This window comes from Ovis aries, chromosome 1 (genome assembly GCF_016772045.2).
Source record: "Ovis aries strain OAR_USU_Benz2616 breed Rambouillet chromosome 1, ARS-UI_Ramb_v3.0, whole genome shotgun sequence".
Classification (NCBI taxonomy): domain Eukaryota; kingdom Metazoa; phylum Chordata; class Mammalia; order Artiodactyla; family Bovidae; genus Ovis; species Ovis aries.
This window is the reverse complement of record NC_056054.1, coordinates 78,729,542-78,752,564: the sequence shown is the minus strand read 5'-3', so window position 1 is coordinate 78,752,564 and position 23,023 is coordinate 78,729,542. Positions and strand designations below refer to the sequence as shown.

Sequence of the window (23,023 nt, the reverse complement as noted above, 5' to 3'; positions counted from 1 at the left end):
AGTGTGGGTAAAAAATGAGGTGAGAAGTGCAAAGAGGAAGCTCTCCGAAAGCAGAGAGTATAATAAAGTCAACTTTCAAATTTAACTTCTTTCTTTCCCACGTATTTGAAATCTACTATCTTTCCCATAGGCCTGCAGATGGTGCCTCTAGGGTGGCTGTCACCGATCTCTGAAGAGTGATACTGGAACTGAAACCCACAAGCCTTGCACCTGTGGGGTCAGCCTCATTCATAGTCTTGACCCTTGCTGATTTCCAAGATCTCCCCAATAAATGTCATCTCCACAAGGAACGCTTGGAACATCACCTTCTCTTTACTAGTCCAATTTTAAGTCTTGCTCAAAGTTGATTTAGGGCAGATATTTTAAGTCAGAATTCTATTTAGTGAAACCTGAGATGGATACTTCCTGAAAGACACATCTCAACCAGGAAAGGAGAGTTTAACTATTACCTTACAACTTGGGCTTCAAGTAACATCTTTCGTTGTTTTAAATGACTTTAATTGCCACAAAATTATTGCTCTACCCTTCTTCAGACAGATTCCATCACCTTGATATTTCCATTTTTTACCTGGATTCCACAGAAAGCTTGCAGAGGACGCATGGGTAAGGTCAGTTCTTATCCCACGTAAATTGCCATTTTCCACCATAGGAGCTGTCCCCATGTACAGAAGAAATCTGGAGAATCCTGTGAATAGTGAAAATATTAGATCCCATCAGTGGTGGGTAGAGGAAAGCTGTGGAGTAGAGGTATAAATACCAGGACACTAAAAAGAAAAAGGACACTGAGGTTTGTCCACAACACTTATCCTCATTTTACAGAATAAAATAACCTAGGCACACAGAGGTTAACTTGGCCAAATGATACAACTAAATTATAAAGATTCCTATAAATATTTTTTCAATATGTGAATCACATTGTAAACCTTTTTGAAACATTTAGTATTGCTAAGTAACTATCATTCAAACAATTTAGGAACATATGCTTTAAGAAATAAGGAATTGATCTTTTTGAAGAAGGTTTTGGGCTGGCAGTGAATCTGGGTGACAATTTTATACTATTTGAGAACAGCAGCTCTTTGCATAGTAGAAATAGTCCTTACTCACAAGATAAACTTAGTTCCAGAGCAAAAAAGAATGTTTTATTTCAACTCCAAATACTTCAGAGTACCTACTGCAAACTTATCCACCTGCTGAGCTGGTATGCCACAGAAACATGTCCATACTCTCTTTTTGTTATTATTATTATAAATTTATTTTAATTGGAGGCTAATTACTTTACAATACTGTATTGGTTTTGCCATACATCAACATGAATACTCTCTTTCTTCAAAATTCTAACGAGGGTGGAGAGAGAACCAACTCTAATGTACGTATGTGCACAGTTGCTCAGTCGTGTCTGACTCTTTGTGACCCCATGGAATGTAGCCCGCCAGGCTCCTCTCTGTCCATGGGATTCTCCAAGCAAGAATACTGGAGCAGGTAGCCATTGCTTTCCCCAGGGAATCTTCTAGACCCAGGGATTGAACCCGGGTCTCCTGTATTGCAGGCAGATTCTTTACTGTTTGAGCCACCAGGGGCTTTCCCGATGGCTAACTCTAACATAACACAGAGTAAAGCAGTGGCCAAACAGAGCTACAAATGAGGAGCATGTGAGACCCAGAGGAAGTAACAAGATGACCAAAGAAATTTTAGAACCATTTGTCCAACATTCACTTTTCAGCCACAACCACAGACTTAAGCACCGGTCTCCTCCCTCCACCCACCAAAACAAGAGTCAGCTATGATTACAGGATTGAGTCCGAGATAAATTTGGCCCCTAGATGGTGCTAACAAGGTGAAAATAATTAGAGGAAATTCTTGAAGGTTTCCTGGAGGAAGGATGGACAATCAAAGAACAAAGTAAGGCAAGGTAGGGCTCGGTGGTGTCCAACAGAAGAGAGAATGGTTTAGACCTGTCGGATACCAACAGAAAATATCAATTTAAAAGAAGGAGAGGGGAAAACAAACAAAAAGCAACCTGGTCAAAACCTGGTTTAAGCCATTTGATCCAGAGATAAATGGAGATAGACTAAAACCATCAGAATGAGCAAAATGAAAAAACCTAAACAGCACAATGGGGCTTCCCAGGTGGCCCTAGTGGTAAAAAAAAAAACCCGCCTGCCAGACCCGGAGACACAAGAGAAATGGGTTCGATCCCTGGGTCAGGAGAAGGGCATGCAACCCACTCCAGTATTCCTGCCTGGAGAATCTCCATGGACTGAGGAATCTGGAGGGCTAGAGTTCACAGGACCATAAACAGTTGGACATGACTTAGCACACAAACAGCATGATGCTCTCATCAGCAGCAGTTTTCTGAGAGCTTAGTATTTGTAGACTGTTATGCTTCTTGCTAAGAATGCAAGGCAGACAGAATTCATCCTTTGCACTAAAAGAACATACAGTGTAGTTAGGGATACTGCTGCTGCTAAGTCGCTTCAGTCGTGTCCGACTCTGTGTGACCCCATAGACAACTGCCCACCAAGGCTCCCCCATCCCTGGGATTCTCCAAGCAAGAATACTGGAGTGGGTTGCCATTTCCTTCTCCAATGCATGAAAGTGAAAAGTGAAAGTGAAGTTGCTCAGTCGTGTCTGACTCTTAGCAAACCCATGGACTGCAGCCCAACAGGCTCCTCCATCCATGGGATTTTCCAGGCAAGAATACTGGAGTGGGATGCCATTGCCTTCTCCCAGTTAGGGACACAGGAAATGTCAAATGAGAGTTATATGAGAAGTAAGTGCTTTGGGACACAGAAGACAAAGTAATCAGAGACCCAGAGGCCAACAGGCAGGTAAGAAAGGGTCTATGGTAAAGGGGGATGAGACAGCTGGGACTCGAGAGAGAAGCAGGGATATGGGACACTTTATAGTAAAAGTTTAAAAAGAGCAATTTGAGATTGTATCAAGCTGCTGTAAAGATATTCAAGTGAAGCATAATACTCTGTGGTACAGAACACATCCACCCACAAACTGAAATCATTTGAGCCCCAGTGACTTGATGTGAAGTTGGCAATCATGTCCTTGACTAGTTAGAGGGTTGTTGTTCAATCACTAAGTAGTGTCCAACTCTTTGTGACCCCATGGACTGCAGCATGCCAGGCTTCCCTGTCCTCCACTATCTCCTGGAATTTGCTCAAGTTCATGTGCATTGAGTCAGTGATGCTATCTAACCATCTCTGCTGCCCTCTTCACTGACAGTATGAACACTCTAAAAATAAAAAATCAGCTCCCTTATGCTCACCATATTTACTCCAACATGGCTAAAAGGCAAGCCATGTGTTAAAGGCTGAGGAATGATGCCTCTAATACAACTGGCACAATTAATTAGCAGCATCTTCTGTGGAGATGTTTATCTATAAACCATGCATTTATGTGTTTAATTATTCAGATGTTTACATTTATATATATGACAACTTTCAGAGAGTAGTTTAGACCTCACATGGCATGGGGGTAGTCTTATACTTCAAAAATGTGAAATTAATCTCTTTTGTTTATAAAGTACAGTGGAAAATGATTATGCTTATTTGGAAAGTGCTTTATTTATGCAAATATGCATTATACTTATACAGTAAATAATTAATTTACTTTCTAATGCAACCCATATTCAATCATCTCCCAAATATCTCTGTCCTTTTTGAAGAACCAAATGTATTTCATGCTTTACATTTGAAACACAAATAAAATATCTACAAAAAATTCAAACCACTGTTTATTGTTATTATTATTATTTTAGTACTGCTGTGGCTTGGCAAGAAAAATGTTATAGAAATATGGGCAGAGGCCATGTGCAATATTATCTGACCAGAGAGAACAATTGACATGGGAGATTTCTGGGACTGGATATAGGAAATGCAAATTTAAACCTAGAAATTTGGCCTTTCCGTGTTCTAATCAACTAGCAATGTTTAGCAAGCTTTTCCTGTAAAGGGTCAGAGAGCGAATATTTTTGGTTTTGTGGGTCATACGATCTCTGTCAAAACTAAATTCTCTGTGATAGTGCAAAAGCAACTAGACCATGTAATTGAAGGGTGGCTGTCTGAGTTCCAAAAAACTTCATTTAGGAAAAAGTGAGTGGGCTAGATTTTGCCATGGTATGACCCATGGAGTAGGTATTGACATGAATCAGTGATAACAAGCAAGGTTAAACAGTTCTCCTTTACAAGGGCTTGGTATCTGGAAACAGTTATACACATGGATGGAACTCTTTGCCTAAGCAAAGAAGAGCCCTAGGGACTTCACGTCAACATATCAGAAGAGTTGAAGAAACCAGTACGAGAGATTTACTACAAGGGATTAAAGGTTCTTCTGTCACAATGTTTAATCATGGATTAGAAGGAGTCTGAATTTTCATTTCAGGGTTTTTATCTTTTAAAATGCATTTCTTTCTACCTCCACACATCCCGTCCCTCTTGAGATCATCCCATTTTTTTTCCTACAAAGGTGCTTTTAGCCTACAGAAATCTTTAGTGTTGCTATGGCAAAGCTTAATTTCAGTTCCAGACTGGGTTCAAAGTCAATACAGGGGCAAGGTTGACATGCTGAATAACTTCTTTGTTCTTTGTGTACAATTTACTTCCTCAATTTCCTACTCTAAAGCATATGAAATGTTTCAATTCCAATTATCTCCACAGGAAGGAAGACTTCCCCCTCCCCTTATTTTATAGTTCTGAAGGGACCGCATGTCGCCTGTGAAGATAAAAGATTTTTTAGAGTGGGCCAGGGATAGAGGGGGAACAACTCCCTACAATAAAAGAGTAGTTGATAAATAATTCTTCCCAATATTTTCAGTTGCTGTATTTATTATCCTTTACTCAAAAGAAATCACATGAAGAGTTTGGGAGAATAATGCAAAGATTCTCATTTTAATTTTAATCTAAATCCCTGGAGTCATTGTCCTAAAAACAGAGTCTAAACTTTCTGAAGTGGCTACTCATCTCACACTGCTTCCTAGTGTTTCTCCGTCATTTTCCATACATTCTGTTGAGCAGATCAAGCCTTCATCAGGAAGGCGGCCTCATTCGTAACGTCCGGGAAAGGATATTTATCGCACACGCAGACAATGGCAACCTTTCCAATCACTTCATTGCTGCCTTCTTGTCCCTTCTTAGAGTTTCAGTTCCACAGTCTAGTATTGAACAGGCAGCAGAGTGAAAGGACGTGGAGGAACACTGTGAGACAGATGCACTGAAGAATCTGAGACACTTGCCAGCGCGTGAGAGAAGTGAAATCTCCTATGTTCTAGCGCATTAGAATGATGTCAGGGAAAGCTCACACTCGCAAGACTGAATCAGGAAAGATCTGAGACTGCACCTATATCACAAAGCAGTGTTGAAAGGTTAACAGATGCCCAAGTGGTCAATTTAGATTAAAACACAGCTGTGATGACAGACATTCGATACAGAAGTCAATAGACCTGCGCTGATTGAAGTGACTAGCACATAAGGACTGAATCTTAATGAAATCCTTTTCTGCCCCCACAGAATTTTATATATATATATATATACACACACATACATACATACAATATTTATATATACATCTGCAAATATTTTATATACACAGGCAAATGTAGTTAGGCATGTATACACGTAAATAAAACGATTACACTGTGTTTTCAAAACCACACAATGTTTTTAAATGGTCTAAAGTATTCTCCCAAATTATTAACAGTATCTAGGGGCTTCTCCAGTGGCTCAGACAGTAAAGAACCCACCTGCCAATACAGGAGACACAGAGGCAAAGGTTTGATCCCCGGGTGGGGAAGAGCCACTGGAGACAGAAGAGTATCTAGGAGTGATTTTTATAATGATATATTTCTATATTTTCAAATGTTCTTTAATAAGTGTAACTTTTATAATTAAAAAATAAACCATAGTAAAAAACCATCTTCTTCATTCCCTTTCTTTAAAAAAAATAAAATAGGCTCTCAAAAATGCCTCCTGAGTTACCTTCTGAGAAAAGACTATCAACAGTAAAAGAATTACAAACAAGCACCTGTGCTTCCACGTTAATCCTGGACCCATTTTATGCTTTAGAGGAAGAGAGAAAAGATGGAATAGAGGATATAAAATAAGGCAAAGGTCCTAAAATAAAGGAGGAATTAATAAGCATGCAGGCGGACTTCCCTAGTGGTCGAGTGATTAAGACTTTGCCTTTCTAATGAAGGCAGTGTGGGTTAGATCCCTGGTCAGAGAACTAAGATTCTATAAGCCTCCTGGCCAACAAATCAGAAAGTATATAAAGCAGAAGCAAAATTACAACAAATTCAATAAAGGCTTTAAAAATAATCACATTTTATAGAAAAATTCTTTAAAAAGAGGCATGGTAAGTGACGAGTGATTTCAGGAAAGCAGGTGGGACTCACAGACCCTGAGAAGGTAGTAGTGGTAGCTAAGTTGCTAAGTCATGTCCAGCTCTTGTGACCCCATGGACTATAGCTCGCCAGGCTCCTCTGTCCATGGGATTCTCCAGGCAAGAATGCTGGAGTGGGTTGCCATTTCCTTCTCCAGAGAAGGTCCAGGGGAGACAAAGCTCTGCACGAGTGATAGGCAGGGAGGATGAGTCTTTCCTTTTGTCTTCAAATATTATATTCATTCATAAACAGTGTAATAAACTTTTATCAGTATAATTCTCCCCACCCAGTTGTCCTTGTCTTATATCTCATTTATACATATATTTTTAACCCAAAATACTTATTTGGGCATTAATCAGTATAAATATTTGAAAGAAATTTGTGTGTGTATATAAATAAAAGCAGAAACAAAGAAAACTCTCAGCATAAAGTTCTATATCCAGCAAATATCCTTCAAAAACCAAGGTGAAATAAAGGCATTTGCAGAAAGGCCAGCCAAGTAAATTTGTCACCATCAGTGCAGAGACACATGAAATAATAAAATGAGTTGCTTAGGCAGAAGGAGAAAGATGTCAGAAAAATTCCAGACCTATAGAAAAGAATATAGAGCTCCCAGAGCAGATACGATAAATACATAAACATAAAAAGGAGGATGTGTCTTTTTTAAAAACTTTTTATTTTATATTGGAGTATAGCTGAGAAGGGGATGGCAGAGGATGAGATGATAACATCACCAACTCAATGGACATGAATTTGAGCAAACTCCAGGAGATGGTGGAGGACAGAGGAGCCTAGTATGCTACAGTCCATGGAGTCTCAAAGAGTCAGACATGACTTAGCGACTGAACACCAGCAACAACAATAGCCAGTTAACAGTGTTGTGACAGTTTCAGGTGAATGGCAAAGGGACTGAGGCATGCATATATTAATACAGGGAGGATGTATCTTGAGGCTGCACATCTATGCTCCTAACTCCACTCTTCCTCCCTGCCCTCCAGCCCAGGGTTCCTCCCTCTCATACAGTGTCTCAGATTCTCTCCTGACTCATCACCTTAAAGATCAGATGAACTTTTCAGAATGACTTTTATCTTCTGTGGGTTAACCCTATCCAGTGGTATTTGCACACTGACAAGAGGAAAACCCCTTCTGTGACTAAAACCAAAAGAATGAAGAACATTGTGAGGAAAGGCACATGTTAAAAAAAAGATGAAAGGGGCACTTTCCTGGTATTCCAGTGGCTAAGACTTCACCTTCCAATGCAGGGTGTATGGGTTCAATCCCTAGTCAGGGAGCTATGATCCCACTTGCCTCCCAGTCAAAAACACTGACACATGAAACAGAAACAATATTGCAACAAATTCAATGAAGTCTGTTTTTAAAAAGAAGAAATGAATTTGGGGAAGGAAGTATTTCTTCTTCTAGAACGATGTTCCTCCCTCCTACCCACACACCTCCACTAAAGTGGTGTAGTTCATGCACCTGATCCTACCTCGTCCTAGCAAACTAGGATAAATCCTTAAATTCTATTGCCTCAGTTTAATCATCCATAGAATGGGCATAGCAGGAGCATGTTCCCCACATATTTGACTATAGGAATTAAATGAACTAATCCATGCAAAGTACTTAGAGTCTACCACATAGCACACAGACAATAAATGTAAGCAATAATTATTGTTGCAATGTACACATGATACACAGTTTCTGCATCCCAAGGGAAATGAGAATCCTTGAGAATGGGACCCATGTCTGGGTCATCTTTGAGCCTAGTTGACATTAGGGGGTCCATGACTATTGACTAATTTCATATACTAGTGAAGTCCAGTATCACACATAAGAGAACTAAAATGTATATCCAAACACATCTCCCTAGACTTTTGAATGACTAAAAATAATATTTTACCAGGAAATAACATTATTACATTTAGTGAAGTCTTATATTGTCCAATGTACCTATTTAATCCTCAAGGCTAGTGGTACTTTTATTAACTCCATTGTAAACACCCCCCAAAAAATGAAGCTCAGAAAGGAAAATTATGAGTTCATACAGACATAGGGTACAAACCCAGGCCCATTTGGCTCATAATTGTGTTATGCAAACTTCTCTCTAAAGACTTAGACCCAGATTTATACACAGAAAACTAGAGGGAGAAATAGTATTCATATACAAATTCCTTATCAGCTCTATTATTTATGTTTTCCCAACCTAACTTTGTATTTTAAGTAAGTAGTGGATTTGAAGGATATGTTCTGAATAAGTCTTATTGCTAAGAACTTCGGAGGAATGAAGGAGGTCAGCAAATTTTAGTAGCTCTGATTTGAGCAATGTTGGTGACAGAGGGGAAGAAATCAATAAAGAAAACTGCTTTCGGAAAGAAACATCGGGCTAATGGTAAATCAGAATGTTCTCGGCAGAAATCAGACAAAGCCGGATCTATTTCGGCCTTTCCACAGTTTAATTCTTCGAAATCCATGTGACATAATTCAAGGGGAAATAATACATATTGATGTGGGTGAGAGAACAGATGTGAAGCATTTCCTGTATATTTGAGTCAGTACACAAGAACTTCAGTTCGTGCCTTTTTTTAACAGCAGCCTCTGTGCTGTGAGAGTGCAGATGTGCCCAGCAAGGAGGAAATAGCTTGTGAAAAAGTTCTATGAGCAAGGCACTAGGGAACTGAGATGATGAAGGTGACACCCAAGAAAGGCCACAGTCATCTGAAAGTATTTGAAGTGTCCCAGGAAAGTGATGGGTCTCTGCTCTGGTCAGAAACCTGATCTGATTGTGATTGCTGTAACAACCCTCTATTAGACGCCATGGTGTGTGTGATAGGATCGCAGATGTTATTTTGTATGTGATGTGGTATGTGTGAGAGGGGGAGAGATTGTGTTGAGGTGTATCTGTGATGGTGATTTGTGATTCTGTGTGTGGTGTGCAGTATGTACAAATACAGTGAGAATCTACGTCAGAGACAGAAAGAAAATACGCTCTGCTCAGCTATGGGAAAAGCAAAAAAATTGATGCAGCAAAAGACCAGCAAAGACCAGCAATGCACTAACAAGCTGGATGGGACAGAGGCTGGGAGCAGGGATAGAGCGAAAGGATAGAGCCTCCCCAAAGCAAAGGATAGAGCCTTCTCCTGAAGAAAGCACAACTAGATCTACGTTTGAAGAGAGGAAAAACACCGTTCTTATGTAAAGTATAATACAATTAGATATTGGTTTTTGCCTATCAGTTTGACAAATATTAAGAAGACTGACCATATCCGGTTTGGGCAAAGATGTGGGAGATGTATGCTCTCATATACACATCATATTTAGAATATTTCTGGAGGGCCATTGGCAGCGTGCACTACAGTGTAAATCACACATATTCTTTGACCCCACAATTCCGCATTGAGGGGATTTCTCAGGGGAAATGAAACATTAAGCATGGAAAAATGGAAGTGAAAATACATTCCTTGTGCACCATATATAACACAGGTAATGCCCATCATTTTAGGTTCTGTGAAAATAATAACAATAATGCAGTTTGAAGAATGAGCTATAGGTTTGCAGATAGCTATGCAGAGAGATGCCCAATAAACAGTGCTAAGGTAACAGAGCTCACAACAAAACAAAAAGGCATATTTTCATTTCAGAGAAACAAAGCTGTGCTCACATTTATAGGAAATATTTGGAGTGATTTATAACAAAATATTAATAGTGGATTATCTAGGAGATGATGACATTAGGGGAAGGGGAGAGAATTTCCCTTTCTACATCACACATAATTTTTTCCTCAAAATATGTATTATTTCTACATTTGAGAGGAAATAGCAATAAGGATGTTGTCATTTGGGAGGGAAGAAAGAGAGGTTTTTCCAATATGCTGTGTTAGAGCAGATTCAGTCTGTGTCTCTCCATTTCAGAGCTGAGTCCATGGCCAGACCCCCAGGCTATGTAAGTAAAACGCTGAACGACTGACTCCCTAGATTTCTGAATCTGCTTCCCCACTGACAGTGGAAGGCAGTATTACAGCCTGGTATTTCCTGTGCGGCCTGCATATCTGTAGCCATCTTGGCAAAACAAAGCTTCCACAGCAGATGAGCAGGGGAAAAGTCCTTTTCTGAGAACCCAGCTAGTTCTCACTGACAAATAGAGAGAAAAGAGCTTTGGCTGTTTGGGACTTTATAGACGGTTTAATTTACTTCGATAGTAAAAATGAAAGCAAGGACTAAATATGCTCTTACAACAAAATCACCAAAAAGCATTAAGAATGCATGCTATTCAGCATAGAAATGCGCAGATCACCTTTTTATATTTGGCAATAATGTCTAGATTTCAAAGTGCCTGGTAGAATAATGAAACAGTATTCTACTTTCAACAACACTGGAGCTCGATCCAGTTGTCTGGGGCTTTGTTTTCTGCCAGCGATTTGCTGAAATAGAGCCCTTTATCATTTTCATCATTCATGGCTTGTCTTATTTTCACAAAATACACAATCATACCTCTCCTCAGTGTGAAAGATAGCTATTATTACAAAGGAAAAGACACTTTCCATCTAACAAACCATAAAAATGTTCATTTGATATCACATTTTTATGAAACTTATTATGAATTTATTATTTTCCTCTTGGCCTAACCATATTCCAAGTGGGTTTTTTTTTTCATTTTTTTATTGATCTTTAATCACTATCGTTTCCTAAAACATTTTACCTTTCTCAGGCTTCTCTCCCATCATCACCTCCTGTTTCCTTGTGATCTATAAACAAAATACTAAGTGCATTAGATTCATGCCATTTAAAAGAATTCCTTTTATAAATGAAGGAATTGTATAGTTTAACTCTATAAATTACCTGTTTTGTAAAATTTCACATTTTTTAAGAGGATACATATGCATTTTTCTTTTCCTTGTTGTATCACTAGGAAAACTAAGTAAGGGAGAAAAAAAGGATCAGTTCAGTTCAGTTCAGTCGCTCAGTCGTATCTGACTCTTTGCGACCCCATGAACTGCAACACACCAGGCCTCCCTGTCCATCATCAACTCCCAGAGTTTACTCAAACTCACGTCCATAGAGTCGGTGATGCCATCCAGCCATCTCATCCTCTGTCATCCCCTTCTCCTCCTGCCCCCAATCCCTCCCAGCATCAGGGTCTTTTCCAATGAGTCAGCTCTTCGCATGAGGTAGCCAAAGTATTGGAGTTTCAGCTTTAGCATCAGTCCTTTCAAAGAACACCCAGGACTGATCTCCTTTAGAATGGACTGTTTGGATCTCCTTGTAGTCCAAGGGACTTGCAAGAGTCTTCTCCAACACCACAGTTCAAAAGCATCAGTTCTTCAGTGCTCAGCTTTCTTCACAGTATCTTGAGACAATTTGCACATTAATGACAGTTGAATCATGAGCCCAAATTCTCAGTTATAAGCAAGATATGTTCACAATTAATGCATGGAAATTTTTTTAAAATCCTGACTATAGAACTTTTCTGTGAAGGAAAACACAGATCTATTGCTGGTGCTGATTTCTCTAAGAAAACTATGGATCAGTTCTACTGGTATACAGCTTCCATTTTCTGGGTAACACCAAAGACTTTTTTAATCTTCCTACCATCAACACTTCTTTAATAACTTGAAAGAGGATATGAGGGAGCAGTAAAGCAAAATTAAATAACTATGACCTCATATACAAATGCTGGAATTAAAAGAGACTAGCCAGAAATATAGCCCATACGGTCATTTTTCTTTGTACTTGCTCAGATGACAACAGGAAAATATGCAAGGCGCATATAGATGGGCAAAGGCAGGGATCAGACAAAATACACTGCAAACAATTCTGAATTAGATCCAGCTCTGGATTTTGACTGTTGAGTGACCTTCGATGTGGCAGGTAGCAGCTCTCAGCTTCAGACTCCCTCAGTTGCTTGGATTCTTGTTGTAAAAGATTCAAGCACTACAGAGGTTTAAGGAGAACTGGAGTCTTTCTTCATCTGTTTTACATTCTAGCCCCATGTCAGAGAATTGCTAGTGCTTTGATGGGTATCTTTTTAATCCTTTTTCTATGTCATCATGTAGGTTATTCCTACATATATAGGGGGAAAACCTTTTTTCCTCCTATCTCATTAATAGACTCACACAACTTTGGTGACTGCGGCAAACTGCATTCCTGCTGCCTGTTATTGGTTCTCTCCCTGAATGGATAGCACACATTGCTGCTTATTGCATATGATTTGCAGTATCTCCCAACAGGTACATTAGAGACCAGGGAAATTTACATACGCGATTGGAGCTCCCCACCTGGATCTCAGAAAAGTCTGAAACAAAGTGAAGTGAAAAATTGGGGACTGTCATATGAATAAGGATGCTGGTCTCTGAATGAGGGAACCATGGAGAAGAGCCAGGGTTCTAGTTACTATGACTGTGTAACTACCCACCAAAACTTAGTGCCTTAAAAACTTAATGTTTCTTCACATGGTTGTGGGAGCTGACTGGACCCAGCCGGGCAGTTCCCCCTCTGACTTTCTCACACGGTTGCAGGCAGAGCGTGCTCGTTCACTTACAAGTCTGGTACCCAGGCTGGGAAGATGGGAACATCTGGGAATCCTCTGATGTTTTTCTCTGTCTCCCTTTGGTCTCTCCGCATTGTCTTTCCAGGTTGGTTGCTTTAGAGTATCTGGATGTCTTACATGAGAGCTTGGAGCTTTCGAGGTGCATATCCCAGGAAAGAGCAAGTCACGCACAGCTTGCACCCTCTTTACGGGCTAGCCTCTGACGCCACACAGCATCACTTCTAACTGCACACTTAGCCCAAGTAGTAGTCACTATTCCCCTTCAAAAAAAATTCAGGAGAGAGAGCACACACCACACCTCTTGGTAAGAAGGTTGTCTTAATTCAAGAAGCCCATGAAGAATGGAATAAGTATCTAGCCACTTTTAGAAAACAGAATCTGCCATTTTTAGAAAACACAGCCTTCCATGGTCAGGTCTAGGAGGCTAGTAAGATGAGATCATGGCAAACTCCCTGGGAGTTAAAAAATATTATTGCCATCATTAAAATAACCACTTAGTTAAATATTTTCACCCAACCTACTGGTAAGAATTTGAGATGATTCCTATTAAATTGAGTTATAATTATGCTCTTTTTTGTCACTAGGGGGAAGCATTTTACTCTTTATATCACTTTAATCTGTATGTTAATAAACATATACGTGAATAAATTTGTTAATCCCTGCTACTTCAAGCTTTTTTTGCATAACCTTTTTAGAAGATGATTACTAAAAACATGTGAAGCACAGTATAAACAAGATTAATCGGAAGAACTTATTGTAAATACATCAATAAATTGCTTATAATAAACCTAATTTCCTTATCTGCTGGGGATAAAGATCTAAGAGGAGAAAATAGAACTAGAAATAAAGTTATTTATCCAGAAAGCTGCAAGTTTCTGGGACATGTGTAATGTTAAAAGCAAAAGACCTCGTGGAGAATGGAGCCGTATATAAGAAAGTGATCAGGAGGAGATTTTTATCAGCATTTCTGAACTATTCACATCAAATTGATTTCAGCTATCTTGTTAATACAATTCAGAAAACACAAAGAATTATAAAAATGCTCATGTTTTTAATAATGAAGATAAGAATACCTGAATGAAAATACTACTATGGAATTTACAATTTTATGGGAGTTAATGTGCTAATCCATGGACACAATTTCTAGTTATCAAATGTCCCATCTCCTACTGGTTTGTGATACAAAACTGCTATATTTACTCTCTTAAAGTTAACTGAGCTACATAACGTTTCTTGAATGGATATAGGAAGCCCTTCACCATCAACATTGTACAGTTCCTAATGAACAAAATAGTTTTCCCATTGAATGTCAAATCTTAATCTTTATACTGGTATTACACAAGAAATATATTTTCAAAGGAGGCGAACATCACATTATTTTATATTTACGTCTCCATAGTTAAATATTATAAATTAAACATTTCACCTACTGGATACCAATAGCACGAACACCAGGTTTATTTGGGGATTAGTTTAACTGCAATGATCTTGAAAAAAAAAGTTCTGCAATCAGTGTGCCAAAACTTCTGGTCAACTTGAAAATTTTGCATGTTCCAGAAACCTAACTCAGTGTCCCTTGAAAAAAGAATGCATTGGCTTAGGTAACTGAGAAAGCCAGGAAAAACCTTCCTGTGTGCAGATGTCAGCAACTTGGGTGATGCAATCAGAGTCTCTTTGTCACTACGTATATAGAATGTAGTCCGCTCATCCAGGGTCATGACTTAAAACAGTGGCTTTCACTTTAAAACACTTTAGCAAGGGAGAAGGGAAGAGAGGGAGCAGGAGAGCAGAGTAGAGGGGAGAAGGAGGAGGGAAAAAAAGAGGCGCAAGTATTAAATGTGGCAAACGTGATCATTTTTGAATATGAGTGATAAGTATATATGGATTCATTATACTCTCCCTGAATTGTAAATTTTTAATTTTAAAAAAATTTAAGTTTTAATTTAAGAAGAATTATGAAAAAAAAAAAGTGAAGGAATTAAATGAGGAAGAAGAAACTGCATGATTAAGGAGACGAGAAATCCCACACAGAAGCAGGTTGAGGTCCCAAGTTGATTCTGTGCAACAGGCCTGGAGAAAAAATAAATTGAAGCAGAAGTGTGTGTACTCCAGAGTGACAACTGATAAAGGATCATATTAAACTACTTGGGAAAATCTTCTTAAGCATGTGCAGCAGATCTAGTAGAGAATTTGGAAAACATTTGTGGGTATATAGGAGACTGTGGGACTGAAAAAAAAATAAGGCAGTTTTACATTCCAAGAAAATGTTTTTTAAAACAAGAAGGAGAAACAACAATAATATGATAGTAGATTATTCAGTAAAATATATTTACTTACACCATGATAATAATGTGAAGACTGAATTTCAACTCCACCAAAACTGTAAGTGAGAAAGGAAGGGAAGAAATTTGGAGGGTGGTAGAGAGCCAGGTCCTCAACCACGACAAAAAGAAGCAAGTAGAAATGTCTAAGACTTAGGAATCAAGTAGTAATAGTATATTAAGGTTAAAACCAGAGGAGAGAGCAAAAAGAGGTAAAAATGTCTCACTCAGGGATGGGAAGAAATAGGACAGAAGATTATCATTTATCATTATTTCATAGCTATGTGCATGTATTGACAATATTTTTAAAGTAAGAGTAAAAAATTTTTAAGTTGAAACAAAAAACCTAAAATTTTACATTTTTGTCTGTTTGTTTAATTTATACTTGGAAATGTCTATCTCAGTTTTATCCTTTTCAGGAGTTCGGAAAATGCCAAACACACTGAGCAGAAATGAGTATCTGCCTTTGACCGTGGCAGGAGGCAGTCTCACAGACTGCCTCACAGTCTTACAGATCACCAGTAAGGTGTCCCTATTCTTAGGAAAGAAGCCATTCACGGAGGGCTTTTAATTATCCTCTCCCATGGTGGGGAACGAGGGTAGTCATCTTCCAGAAACTTTTCCTGATAAATTAATTAGCCAGCTTATAAAATGACATAAATGCATGGAAGTCGAACGGATTTGATTTAGGTCTTAGTGTACTAATCATCACAGGTATGTTTCTCTGAATCCATTTAGAATTTTAACAGCTATGGGACTGTGATTCAAATCAAGGGTGGTAGGGTAAATCTTGGTGAATCCGAGCGTTGAAATAGACACCACAGATCTGTTTTCTGAGACCAATTAAATGAGCACCACTACTGTGTAACTTAAATACTCTGAGCCTCTGCTCCTTGGTCTTTAATTGCCTTCAAGTTTGAAAATATTATGATTTGGGACTTGGTTCTGATCAGAAATGACCACATATGTGAGTAGAAAATAGAAGGCTATTTTTTGTTTTTATTTTGTTTGCATTTTGAATTTTAGCCCTGTTGTCTCATGTTTGTTGGGAATTATAAATGTTCAGAGTTCATAAAAAGAATATGTTATATATGTAATAAACCTCAGCACAAGCAAGATAAGAGCTAGAGAGGATTCTTTTGAAGCCAAAAGTAGCAGAATATCATGTCCTTTAAATTTCAGATACATTTTGACATGAAGACACTCAACACATACACACACACACACACAGTCTAAAAGGACAAGAGAAAATAATGGCTCTGTGAGAAAGGCTATTTGATCAGTTGAACAGATAAGGCCAAAACATTCACTTACTCTCTTTCCCAGAGTCCGTCTACTTGGCCTTGTGCTGCAAGGACTCAGGAAAAAATATTATCCCTTCTCTTGGGTATGACCAGACAGATGCAGAAAAATAAAATAAGTCAACAAAATGAGAAACAGTGCCAGGCTTTTTGGCCACACTGAAAATAGCTCCAGGCTTTATGGTCTCTTTTGAGGCTGAGAAGACTTTTTCTCATTTTTCCTGACCATCCTCTTCTACCTCTTCTAATATCCCTCCTCTAATTCAGTACAAACACGTCCATCCATCACCCTAAGTGTGCACAAGCGTCTATTGCAGAGTCCTGGAGGGTGTGGCAGGAGGACATGTGTGGCATTATGAATGTGGCTGGGTGTTGTAACCAAACAGGCAGCAAACCACTTCCCAAACAATCTCCGAATCTGTCCACTTGTCACCAGCACCACCCAGAGAAGAGTCTTTTTCTCTCTGCTCTTATGTTCCCAATCCTTCTCATCTTTTCCTCTGCCATTCCTCCCACTGATGCCTTTCTTGATTCATGTCAACTGGGATAGAAAACTAGGAAGAAAGTCTCCCCTACCCCAGAAGAGACAGGTCTAGTGGGTCAAACCGAATATAACCCTACTGGGAATGGGAAATAGGAAATCATAGAGGAGCTATTATTTATTGCTTGCTTACTAAGTATCCGACACTATGTTAACTAATTATTCGGTAGTACTTGTCTCATTATGCCACTCCACAGATTAAAGAATTTAAAGCTCCAGGGACGCCCTTGGTGGTCCAGTGGTTAAGAACCCACCTTCCAATGCAGGGGATGCAGGTTCAGTCCTTGACTGGGGAAATGGGATCCCACATGCCGTGGGACATCTAAACCCATGAGCAGGGAAAAAGTCTTACAACTAAGACTCAACACAGCTAAAATAAATAAATAAATATTTTAAAATAAAGAACTTAAAGCCCCAAATGATTCTCTTATTGTCCAGTTACCCAAATAAAAAGTGGCATGCATAGCACCTGAACCCTTCTCTATCAAGCTCCAAAAATCCCAGTGCTTAACTCTATACCATAATGATACCGATAAAAGGTAAGAATATGACACTGTAATCACCTGCTTATGACCCAGAGCACAGTGGTGGCTGATGGCTTGAAAGAGCTTCATACAGTTTAACAGAGAAGTTCACAAGCTTTAGTGACATCAGACTCCCCAGGAGAATTTCTTTAAAATAGATTTGTAGGTTCTTCTCCAAAGCTACTAACCCAAACCTTTGGTATTAGGGCCTGGATAATCAGAATCTTCAACAAGCTCAACTGGTGATTCCTACATAGATGACCTTTGTCCCATACATTGAAAAACACTGGTTGAACAGCTCTTGACAAACTATTTCTCTAATCCAGCAGTTCTCAAATGAGATTCCCAGGCTAGCAAGCACCAACAGCACCTGGGAACTTGTTAGAAATGCTAATTCTTGAACTTTACCACAGATTTAAAAATCTCTAGGGGTGGAGTTTTAACCCAGCAGTCTGAGTTTTAAGAATATTTTCATCCACATTAGACTATGAGAAATAATGCTTTAATAATCTAACCTTTTATAAGATTGGGCTTCCCTTGTGGCTCAGCTGGTAAAGAATCCACCTGCAATGCGGAAGACCCGGGTTCAATCCCTGGGTAGGGAAGATCCCCTGGAGAAGGGAAAGGCTACCCACTCCAGTATTCTGGCCTAGAGAATTCTATGGACTGTACAGTCCATGGAATCACAAAGAGTCAGACACGACTGAGTGACTTTCACTTCACTTTATAAGATTATCATATACAATACTGAAGTTCATTTACCAAAACTCTGATGTGGCTATTAGAATATCCCTTTGTATGCATACCTGTTCAGTCATGTCTGACTCTTTGTGACCCCATGAACTGTAGCCTGCCAGGCTTCTCTGTCCATGAGATTTCCCAGGCAAGAATACTAGAGTGGGTTGCCATTTCCTTCTCCAGGGTATCTTCCCAACCCAGGGATCAAACCTAAGTCTCTTGCATCTCCTGCATTGGCAGGCTGATTCTTTACCACTGAGCCTTCGTATACCAATAGCTAATTGACATTTTGCCTAACTGAAAAATGGGCTCTTCCCCATCCTTTTTCACAGTTGAACAGAGTTGCTATGAATGTCAGTCTGCAACACCATCGTGAGGGGAGTCCTGTGCTCTGTGACAGAAGGTTCATGATTATTCATTTAACAAATGAATATGCTGGATGTTAATCCCCAGAACCTGTGAATATGTTACCTCATGTGGCAAAAGCGACTTTGCTGATGTGATATGGTAAGGATCTTAAAGCGGTTCAGGACCCTGGATTATCAAGGAGGGACTAAGTGTCCTTCTAACAGGGAAGTAAGAGGCTCAAGAGCCAGAGAAGACAGCGTGAGGACGGAAGGAGAGGTCAGAGTGACGTGGCCTCACCAGGCCAGGAGTGCATGCCGCCTTGGGAAATGAGAAAAAGGCAAGGGAATGGGCTCTCCCTTGGAGACTCCAGCCTTGCCAACTTGGTTTGGTGTTGATATCAAGAACTTTAAAATAATAAATCTGTGTTGTGTTAAACCACTATATCAGGTAATTTGTTATAGTACCAATAGGAAGGAAACCAACACATTAAATATCATCAAAATTAAGAATTACTATTCAGAGAATGAGAAGTCAAGCTACAGACTGGGGTAAAATAGTTACAATGTATATATCTAATAAGATAATTGTATCTAGGATATATAAAAACAACTTGAAACTCAAAATAATAACACAACCCAATTTAAAATTGGGTAAAAAAAAAAGTTAATAGATTCTTCACAGAAGATAGCTGAATAGCCATAAACAAACATCAAAAGATGCCCAAAATGATATATGAAATGAAAAGGAATACCAGAATAAGGTTTTACTGAACACCCATTTGAATGGTTAAAATTTAAAAGATTATACCAACTGCCAGTGGGCATATGGAGCAACTAGAACTTTTAGATGGTGCTTGATGCCCGTAAGAGTATAAAATGGCATAACCAGTTTGGAAAATAGTTTGTTAATTTCTTATAAAGTTCAATGTACATTTACTTGTGACCCAGCAATTCCACTCCTTACTATTTACTGGGATAAAAAGAGAAAATAAATGCTATCACTTATATGTAGAATCTAAAATATGCCGCAAATGAGCCTGTCTACAAAATAGAAAGAGACTCACAGACATAGAGAACAGACTCGTGGTTGCCAAGGGGAGTTGGGGTGAGGGAGTGAAGGACTAGGAGGGTGGGATGTAAACAGATGTTAACAGGTGTAAACTATTATATATAGGATTGGTAAACAGCAAGGTTTTAGTGTAAATAACTCAGGGAAATTTATCCAATGTGTGTGCATGTGCTCAGTCACTCAACCTTGTCTGACTGTGACCCCTTGGGCTGTAGCTTACCAGGCTCCCCTCTCCATGGAGCTTTCCAGGCAAGAACACTGGAGTGGGTTGCCATTTCCTCCTCCAGGGGATCTTCCCAACCCAGGGATCAAACCCCCAGTCTCCTGCATCTCTTGTTGGCAGGTGTATTCTCTATTACTGCACCATGAGGAAAGCTTATATAAACCATAATGGAAAAGAATATTTTTTTAAAAAGTCTGTATGTGTATAACTGAGTGATTTTGCTGTATAGCAGAGATTGGCCAAACATTTGTAAATCAACTATATTTCAATTAAAAAGAAATTTGAACACATAGCGATTAATAAAATGTTAGAGACAATGATTGCAAAATGCCATCAGACTGAGATGAGGGCCAGAAGCAGAACAGCAGAAACAGGGCCTCATCTGTTCAGTGACTGCATGTAGCAGCAGCAGGATTCACCTTAAATGATCACTTAGAGTAGTTGGACTGATTTGGGAGTTCTGTTATTAGGGCCAGTCTCACAGCTGAGACATCTGCCTTGTTCAATGCTTGACAAAGGTTTTCTAATGAGAAGTTGTTAGCTAATAATATATAAGAAAGTTGATTCTACACATTTGGGGGAAAAAGAGATTTTACATAGAAAACTTTATATTTTATACATCAGAGGACTGAACTAAAAAGACTTGAGAGAGCTACCTGAAAATACTGTCAACAGAAAAGAGCTTTCTGAAATAGTTTGACTAGTAATAACTCTATTATAAAAGCAAACGAGACAAGCACAGTCTCGGACAGAGCTTTGGGGATCCTCTACTTATTGTACATTTACCCCTTTGAAAATTGGACAGCCTTGGGTTGAGAAAGGCTCCCTACTGATTCCGCAGCAAGTAAATGGATAAATAACTTACTTCTTATTGATGTTTATCTGAATTGGCTCAAGGCAATGTTGATGTTGTCCTTTGCAGTAACAGTAGAAGAATTTGTATGTAGGCTACACAGTTGTATGTACATGAATTACAATTAATCACAATTACAATTAAATTGTTGGTAGGAATAATGAGGCCTTGTTATCCCATCCTTGTCATTCCTGTTATTCCATTCATTTATAGATCAGCAAGATGTTCCTGACTTGGGGTTAGCCAAGCTACTATCCTTTTGGAAACTTGCCTGTCAAAACTCAAGATAGAGACCAAAATTCTAGCAAATACTCCTAACGCTATTCCTGTCCAGTTCTGTGTAGGCCAGAGAAGAGGAAGAATAAGAGGATGTGGCTTCTTCCACTCACTCATTCCTTCATTTAACTGAGTCAGATAATGTTTAAGTTACAATAACAGAATGGGCTACCTCAGAAGGAGTTCAAAAAGAGGTGTATACCTAACCTCAAGGGCTTCCCTGGTGGTTCAGATGGTAAGGAAGCTTCATGCAATGCGCTAGACTTGGGTTCAGTCCCTGGGTCAGGAAGATCCCCTGGAGATGAGAATAGCAATCCACTCCAGTATTCTTGCCTGGAGAATCCCAAGGAGAGAGGAGCCTGCTGAGTAGCATCCTTGGGGTCGCAAAGAGTCAGATACAACTGAGTGACTAACACACACACACGCACACGCACACACACACACACACACACACACACACACACCTAACCACAAGGAACAAGTGTTTTAGGGGAGGTGTGGTAGACTAAGAATGGTCCCCCAAAGATGACCACACCCTAAACTCCAGAACCTATGAATATATCGCTTTATAGGAAAAAAAAATAAAGAATTTTGCAGGTGTGGTTTTGTTAAGGACCTTGAGATGGGGTTATCTGAGTGGGCCCAAATAAGAGGGTTCATATAAGAGAGGGGCAGTAGAATAAGAATCAGAGAAGGAGTTGGGATGATAGAAGCAGAATTGGAATAATATATTTCGAAGATGGGAGAAGAGGCCACAAGCAAAGGACCACAGCACGTGGAAAAGGCAGGGAAACAGATCCTCCCCTGGAGCCTCGAGGAGAAATGCAATTCTGTTGATTCCTCATAAGACCCAATCCTCATAAGATCCATGTTGGACTTCTGATCTCCAGAACTGTAGGATAATAGATGTATTGTGTTAAGCCTCTGAACATGTGGCAATGCATTAGAGCAGCATTAAGAAAGTAATACCAGCAGTATTCTAGATCTTATGAGAATTAGACCAAGAGACATACATACCTATGATTCTAAAATTCCAAATGTAAAATGTTAATATAGTAAGATCACTTGAAAATTCTACATCCACCATCCTCTCCAAGTTCAAAGGACTGTCCCCTTGCTTTAGTGTATATGTGTGCACGTTATCCCCCACCTCAGCTTCCTCAGCTTACAAATTGAAGAAAAAGAAGCTGAGATACAAAATCACAAAGGGGATATAAGGCACCTCTTTCCCATTTGCCCTCATTAGTTATGTCCTTGCCCCAATTTGGCCGCCAGAAACTCTATTTTCTCACTTCACCTGGATCTGTTATACCACATATCCTCATATTCTTCCAACAAAATCAAGTTCTGCTTGGTCTTTATGAACTGACCTGGTCTCACTTCCTACCCTCTGCACTGAGATAGCAACACCTCATTTCCAAGACCCCACCTCCTATTAATTTTCGTTACTTGAAACAGTTGCAATTTGGCACAGAAGCTAGCATTTCTTACAAAACCTACAGCAATAATTTTGGTGCCCCATTCTAACTGGGGTAAGGAATGGCCTCTGGAGGGCCAGTCTAGCAAGGCTAGTCATGATTGGACACTAAGATGTTAAGAAAAGAAAGGGTGGAGCCATTAACTGAGACATACCTTTTATCCTTAAATGATCTTGTGAAAAATTATTTTCTCTGTTTAGACGAAGAAACAGAGGCACAGAGTGGTTAAGTTGCTCTCCAAAGGCCACCCAACTGAAAACATGGATAAATTCTAAGTTCTAAGACCTGAACTCAGGTGTTCCCTGAAACTGTTTTTAGCCAAGTAACTTCTAAAAATGTAGAGTAGAGTGAAAACTTTTCACTGTCTGCTTGGGTGCCCACAGTCCCAGGATTGGCCCCTGCTCTTTGAAGTAGAATCTTT

General features: G+C 39.3%; 1 long non-coding RNA gene across 1 annotated transcript in view; it reads right to left on the bottom strand.

Moving 5' to 3' along the window:
• LOC121819842 (uncharacterized) overlaps nucleotides 1-23,023 on the bottom strand; it is a 218,094-nt gene that overhangs the window by 147,327 nt on the left and 47,744 nt on the right. The window contains exon 2 of the long non-coding RNA XR_006060181.2: nucleotides 569-685. This is a non-coding gene — a long non-coding RNA (uncharacterized LOC121819842). The remainder of the gene's footprint in view (nucleotides 1-568; nucleotides 686-23,023) is intronic.